Source organism: Miscanthus floridulus, chromosome 12 (genome assembly GCF_019320115.1).
Source record: "Miscanthus floridulus cultivar M001 chromosome 12, ASM1932011v1, whole genome shotgun sequence".
Classification (NCBI taxonomy): Eukaryota; Viridiplantae; Streptophyta; class Magnoliopsida; order Poales; family Poaceae; genus Miscanthus; species Miscanthus floridulus.
This window is the reverse complement of record NC_089591.1, coordinates 80,515,514-80,522,487: the sequence shown is the minus strand read 5'-3', so window position 1 is coordinate 80,522,487 and position 6,974 is coordinate 80,515,514. Positions and strand designations below refer to the sequence as shown.

The 6,974-nt window shown below is 44.4% G+C and overlaps 1 long non-coding RNA gene across 3 annotated transcripts; it reads right to left on the bottom strand.

The window, feature by feature from the left end:
* Nucleotides 1–854: 854 nt before the first annotated feature.
* LOC136497926 (uncharacterized) lies at nucleotides 855–4,262 on the bottom strand. 3 transcript variants are annotated; one of them, XR_010769466.1, is made up of 5 exons: nucleotides 3,143–4,262; nucleotides 2,942–3,043; nucleotides 2,761–2,850; nucleotides 2,291–2,380; nucleotides 855–1,143 (listed from the first exon to the last, which is right to left on the bottom strand). It is a non-coding gene; the product is annotated as an uncharacterized lncRNA (long non-coding RNA). The 3 variants fall into 3 exon arrangements; XR_010769465.1 differs by having other exon boundaries at nucleotides 855–2,380; XR_010769467.1 differs by lacking the exon at nucleotides 2,291–2,380.
* Between the last annotated feature and the right edge of the window lie 2,712 nt (nucleotides 4,263–6,974).

Here is a 6,974-nt window from a genome sequence, read left to right as displayed (position 1 = left end):
GAACTAATATGATGCTATAGTCAGTGTAGGTTTTCTATAAATTTGATTAAAGTTGGAGAAGCTTGACACGTGGTGTCAGAGTAGGCCGCATGCATTTTATTTATTGGATGTATTTTCAGTAAAGGGCAAAATTCCCTTTTTCTTTTTTCCTTCCCGGGCGCACAGCTGGGTTTGACAATCGAACTAGGCAGAATCCGGAAGACTAGCACCATGGGCGCGCTCCGCTGCGCCTGCTCTGGTTCGCAGCCTATGATTGCGGTGAAGAATTGTGATTATAAATGCTCTCGTTGAATAAGAAGCGGTGATTAGAAATGTTAAAACTATGGTGGATTGGATGGCACCGATGTGTGCCGTTCAAAGCATCTGAGTGTCTTGTGCGCTGTTTGTTTTTGCCGTGGCTCTATATTGGAAGTGTTAGATTGATTAATTGACTAATTGGTAGTACCTTTATACCATTTTGCAGCATATATACGTAATACATATGACACTGCCTTGACCTGAATTCAAAACTTCAGAGCAAGACAATTGTACTCATTGCAGTGACCAACTAGGTTGAAACTAACTCAAAACATTTTTGGAAGCAAACTAAACGATGCATGATAGAGCTTATGAGAAGAGAGCAACCTGTAACATAACTTGGCAAATGCATCCATAGAAATATGTTACCATGGTACAGCATTGAAAATGAGATGCAGATCTAAATGAATTTCTAACCCGGCCATAGGAAAGAAGAAAATGGTAATTACATATGGATGACTGTTTTTAAACTAAAAATGGAAAACTTTTAACAACCTTTTCTTCTCTAACCACTCAGAGGCAGCCATTAGTCGATACATGAAAACTAAAGGGAATCCTTTTAGGTGTAGCCAGTAAAATGTTTTCCTCATCTGGTAGCAAGGAGCATATCAAGTGTACAGTAGTAAGATCCTATACAGTGAAATAGCTATCTTGAACAAAGAGGTTCTCCATATAGACATTGTGAATCACTGAATCGCCTAATCAGGTAGCACATTATATCCTAAAAAAGGTAGATTGGTAAGGAGATAGCATGGGATGAAAAGAACTCAACACTCTGCACGATGCTAAACAATTCAGGTTGGAGTAATCTCCACTGTTTTTCACTTATCTGATGGTAGGAGACCTCTGCATATATGAACACAAAAGTTAGTTTCTTGTGCAGCATCGCTTTGTAACGCTGCAGTGACATAAGATACCATTTATATTAACATTTAGGGATATCATCTCTCAGCTTAAGTACACATTTATTATCCACAAAAGGCATATGTAGTCTTCTGCTGTGAAAACATGAGCATATAACTAAATGGTAACCTATAAGGCACTACTGGCTTCAGAAGTAAAGCAATACTGAATATGAATCTCAATATTCAGGCTGCAATAGAAATTGCGAATCCTCTAATGTAAAATACAATGTACACCTAAAGTGACACACTACAGAATACCTAATGACTAATGAGGCAACGTTGGAGGTTAATTAAAGAAATAGCTTGAATAAGGCCAGCAGTTAAATTAAAGGTAAAATAGAATAAACATGGAAAGGCAAGGAGAAGAAATATGTACAGTCGACCCCGGTTCCAGGAAGGTTCGTGTGTTTTTCGGGCAAGTGTCATGGCAGAAAAAATGCTGCGAACAAACCAAATAAAACCACTACACCAAACTGTACTGAACTTATCAATAAAGAACTCCGGTCGATAAATGATACTAAGTACAGAAATAGGAATTGTTCTCTGTAGTAGGCAAAATTCACCGTGTAATCCTTGTCTTTGTAGCCAAACATGCTACCTATATTCATCCTATATCAATTTACGTAGAAGATTAGAGCGATAGAATGGGATCTGCATTTCAGCATGGTGACTTATTCAGTTGCTTCTTCCTTTTGAAGGAAAAAGATCTGGATAACTTGGCCAATGCAAAATAGTATATGGTCTAGAATTACATGTTTGAATAGGAAATAGGACGTTGGAATTTGTTTGAGCTGTAACAGTCCTATTGTATGTTGCATCAAAAATTGGACTCATAATTCATAAACAGTACTTAAGGAGACCTAGCTAGAAGTAAGGATGACTAACTGTAGAACAAATGAACAAAGAATATAGAGTTCTTTTGCAAAGTAAAATAGGGATGAGAGCTGAGCATAGAAACATGGTTGTAGCGTAGAACCAACCAATCAATCATCAAAGCAACCAATGAAATACGTATATAGAGAACAGAAGGACGTATAACACTGATGAGAATTAAACTGAGCAAAAGGGTTAACATTTTTAAGATTTACCATGTAGTATAGAATGAAGTGTAACACATTAGAAGGATATAGATTATAATACATTATGTAGCTTTGTGCTAAGGGGTGAAGCCTTGTAACCTTGCAATAGCAGCAGTCTGTCAGGACACCAATATGTAGCAGAGTTGTATTGTGGTAAATAAAAAATAAAAACATATTTAGCTGATAGTGCAAGAAACTGAATATACATGAGAATATCTATAGAAGCTTAAGCTGATATGACATATCACTGAAAATTTCATAGTACAGAACATCATGTGCTGTAGTTTCGTATTAAGAGAAATTGATTCTCAATAAGGCTCTATTTGAAAGGCAATTGGGGCTAGTCAAGACAGATACAATAGCTGCATTTGTTTCCCCATGCTGCTGTGTGCAGCCATACCAACAGCGGTACTACAATGACGTTTAGACTCGAAGATGCGACACAGGACTCTTTCCTTTAATGAGAAGTTGAGAACTACCTGTGAGAGAGATTTAGGATCGACATGAGCTGTAGCAACATCTATTTCTGCATGTCTGGCAGGTCCAAGAATACATGTGAAATTACTGTTCTGTCAACACATGCGAGAAGAAACATATTACTGGATGAGATACGAAATGCATAACACTTTTTCCAAAAGAAAACACTACAAATAAACTGACCAGCTTTCCTGTGATTTGCATCAGTTCTGACATTTTCCACATGCTCAAGAACCAATAAATGTTTCTAGAGCTGGAACCATATAATATAGTATCCGAAAGAACCTGAAAAGAGCAGCCAGGATAATGGAAACAAATGTTAATAGAACCCAGAAAGTGACACTTAGAAAACAAACACAGGTATCATAGCGCCGAGAGCCGAACCAGAAGACACCTCAATTCCAGGTCCAACATATTCCCCACCATAGGTGGCACGCACATTCGCACAACATGCACAAAAGGGGGGAAAGAAACATCAGAGAACGCGAAATAAAAATGGAAAGAAGCACAATCTTATTGGCAACTGGACACAACAAATCCACAGGTCAGTCATCAGTATTTCCACGGCCAGCAAACCCTTGAGGTCCACGATGAAAGGAACGACAATAAAAAAATCCAAACCAAAAGAAAAAGCAAGAACACTTAAGGCAGTATAAAGAGCAAATAGGCAAACACCACTGCAGAATAAAGCAATCCAGCGTAACCCGACAGCATAGAGCACGGACCATCTAGTGTACTGGCGCCGTAAAATCAACCGAACTGAGAACCCAACAGGAACACAGAGCAGCCAAAGCGAGCAGATGCGCCGGCGGACCAAGGAAAGGAACAGCCAGGTGTACCCTAGAAGGCGACGATTCACGGCGAAGGCGGAATGAAACGAACAGGCTTACCCGGCGGCGCGAGGAATGAAGTTGGCTGGGATTGACGGAGAGGTGGACAGAAGAGCCTGGTAGATGGATCGGGGAAAGGGAGATCTCGTTGATGAACCCACCAGATCCTGATGATTGCCGGCGGCGGTGGAAAAGGACGAGGCGGGGCGACTGCCGGCGTCGCGGGCTATGGCCTCCAGCCCTCCATCCCCAAAGGAGGGGAAGGAAGTGGGGGAAGCAGTGGCGACATCGCCGCCGAGGGAGGATGACGGAGCGAGCGAGAAGGACGGGACGCGACGGACGGAGCGAGGAGGGCAGACGCGTCTGACGTGATTTGTTTGCTGGGCTCACTTTTGAACCGTTTTTTTTCCGCTTTGTAAAGCACATGAATTTGGCGTTGGGTCCTCTACAGTAGCATAGAACAGTGCGTGATGCTCTGGGAGACCAACGATTTTTTCTTGTGGACGAGGGTTCCATGTGGTGACGTGGATCTCTCCTCCACCGGTCCTCCCAGACGACGTCACGACGACAGTTTCCAATTCAGCACGTGACACTACCGGTGTGAGCCCACGCGCGGGTCCCACTATCTGTGGCCCACTCGTCATTGAACTAAAGCACATGTCCCCACACCCCTCCGCTCTTCCCCAATTTTTTACAATTTGGTCAGTTTTTAAGAAAATTTACGTTTGGCCCCTATGAGACGTAAACTCATCTTTGAACTCTGGGGTCGACGTCAAGACTCATCGCTCCGAGGTAACACGTCTCGGCGCCACAGATCTTGGCTCCTGTAACACTTCTAGTGTTACGAGCTCACTTAGCACCCAGATTTACACCTAAGAGGATTTACCGAAATGATTTTCTTGGATTTTAAAATTTAACTTATGTTTAAAAGTGTCATTGTGGCGAATTATATTGAACAACGGATTAATTAGTTCCTAGATGTTTTGTTTCTACGAGTTAGTATGACGTATGGACTAGTGTATGAAATGTGCTGGTGGTTGAAATTAATTCGGTTTAGGCATATTAAAAATTACGGTGAAAGCGCTAAAGGTTAGCAGTTCTAGCTAAGTTATTATTCTTTTAAGTGTGAAACGATAGTAGACAATGTCATTTTAGCACTTGATTTCCAACGAAATGGTTAAGCACTACATCTATATTTTCGTACGATCGATTGTAGTTAGGTGTATAATAGGACATGGTGCAGATCGGGGTTACCTTAGAGTACGATGCTCACGCAAAATTGACCAAACTTTGCTAGAGCGCAATGAACTGTGTCGTTGGTGCCTTGTTCAGGAACCGGCACCTATGGCAAGTGATCTCTGTTGCTCACCTCAACTACCTTGCCCCGCTCGCTCTCAGCCGTTCATCCCACCTACTCACCGAGCTACTGTTGCCGAAGCCACCAGCGCATAGCGCAAATATGCATGCATCATTACTTCATTAGCAGCTCATAGTACTAGCAGCGCTCAGCGGGTACACCTTATCGGCAGCACGCCATCAGCAAGAGCAAGCCTTAGTTGCTTGCCGCCCCCACTAAGCACCACCGTCCAATTGCCAGCTTCGTCGTATCACCCTGCAGCACCATCAATGCCTCTTATATTGCCTCTATTGTCTGTCCTTGCTTGTCTCTGTTGCTTGTCTTGTCTTGCCTCTATTGCTTGCCTCGCTGGCACTGCCCCTGCGTGCGCCTTGCCTGGCAGCCCACGTCTTGCTCGGTTCCTCGTCAACCCCGCTGTTGTCCTTCCGACCGTGGCCGCACAAGCTACTGCCCCCTATGCTCTGCTTCTTGAGGACACCGAGCTACTGCTCTCGCTATGCTCTCCCTCTCTGGCTGCTGCTCGCCTTGGCCTGCTCCTTGCGCCCTAGGCTCGAGCTCACCACGCGCGCGAGCTCTGTGACCACCTACGTCTACGGTCGTGTCAGCCGCAGCACCACTGAAGGGTCGAGATGGCGGACTAGAGGGGGGGATGAATAGTCTTTTCTAAAATTAATCGCGTCGGCTAACCGATATAAATGCGGAATTAAAATAATCGGTCTAGCCAAGACTACACCCCTTTATATATGTTCACTAGCACCTAGCAAAGATACTAATAATGCAACTAAGGTGCCAGGCTAGCTAGAGCTCTCCTAAACAATTCTAGGAGTAAGGTCACACAAACCTATGCCACTAGTATTTTAAGCAACAAAAGAGCTCCTACACATGCTAGTAAGTAAAAGCACAAAGCTAACAAAGCTCACAAGCAATGCTCAATAACAAGACAACCAATGTCTAATTAGAGAGCGCAAATACTTAGCTACACAAACTAAGCAATGTGACTAACAAAGTTACACAAACCAAATTAGCCACGCACGGGAGCTACTTCTATGCTACACAAGCAAGAAGGTAATTAGCAAGCTACACAAACTATCTAATTACAAGAGCAACTACATAAGCTTAATATGTATAAAAGTAATTGCAAGCTTGTGTAATGGGGATGCAAACCAACGGGAAGAATAAGGTTGATACGATGATTTTTCTCCCGAGGTTCACGTGTTTGCCAACACGTTAGTCCCCGTTGTGTCGACCGCTCACTTGGTGGTTCGGCGGCTAATTAGCATCACCCGCTAAGCCCGCACGTCGGGTGCCGCAAGAACCTACCCCAAAAGTGAGGGTAGCTCAATGACACGCTTTACTAGAGTTGCTCTTCGCGGCTTCTACGGGGCGAGCACAATGCCCCTTCACAAGCACTTCTCCGGAGCTGCTGCACAAGCCTTCTTGCGCACTTCGACGGAGACCACCACCAAGCCGTCTAGGAGGTGGCAACCTCCAAGAGTAACAAGCACCAGCGGCTTGCAACTCGATCACCTAGTACCACTCGATGCAACCTCATGATGCAATCGCACTAGAATCGCTCACTCACACAATCGAATGATCACTATCAAGTATGTGTGAGATAGAGGGCTCCTAAGCACTCTCAAGCATGGACACAAAGTCCCCCAAGATGCTCCACACCAGCCATGGTCGAAGGCCACTTCTATTTTAAGCCCGAAGGGCTAAACTAGCCGTTATCCCTTCACTGGGCAAAAATCAGGCCGATCGGACGCTCCAGTCGTGTTGACCGGATGCTGGACCTCAGTGTTCGGTCGCCCGCAGACGGCCACATGTCCCGGTTCCAACGGTCAATTGACTTGATCGGATGCAGCAGCTTTCAATTGACCGAACGCTGAACCCCCAGCGTTCGGTCGTTTCTAGTAAGGTACCGACCTCGACCGGACGCATCCGGTCACACTTGATCAGACGCAGCCAGCGTCCGGTCACACTCCAGCTTCTGCGTCATCGTACGTCAGCCTGACCGGACGTAGCCTGC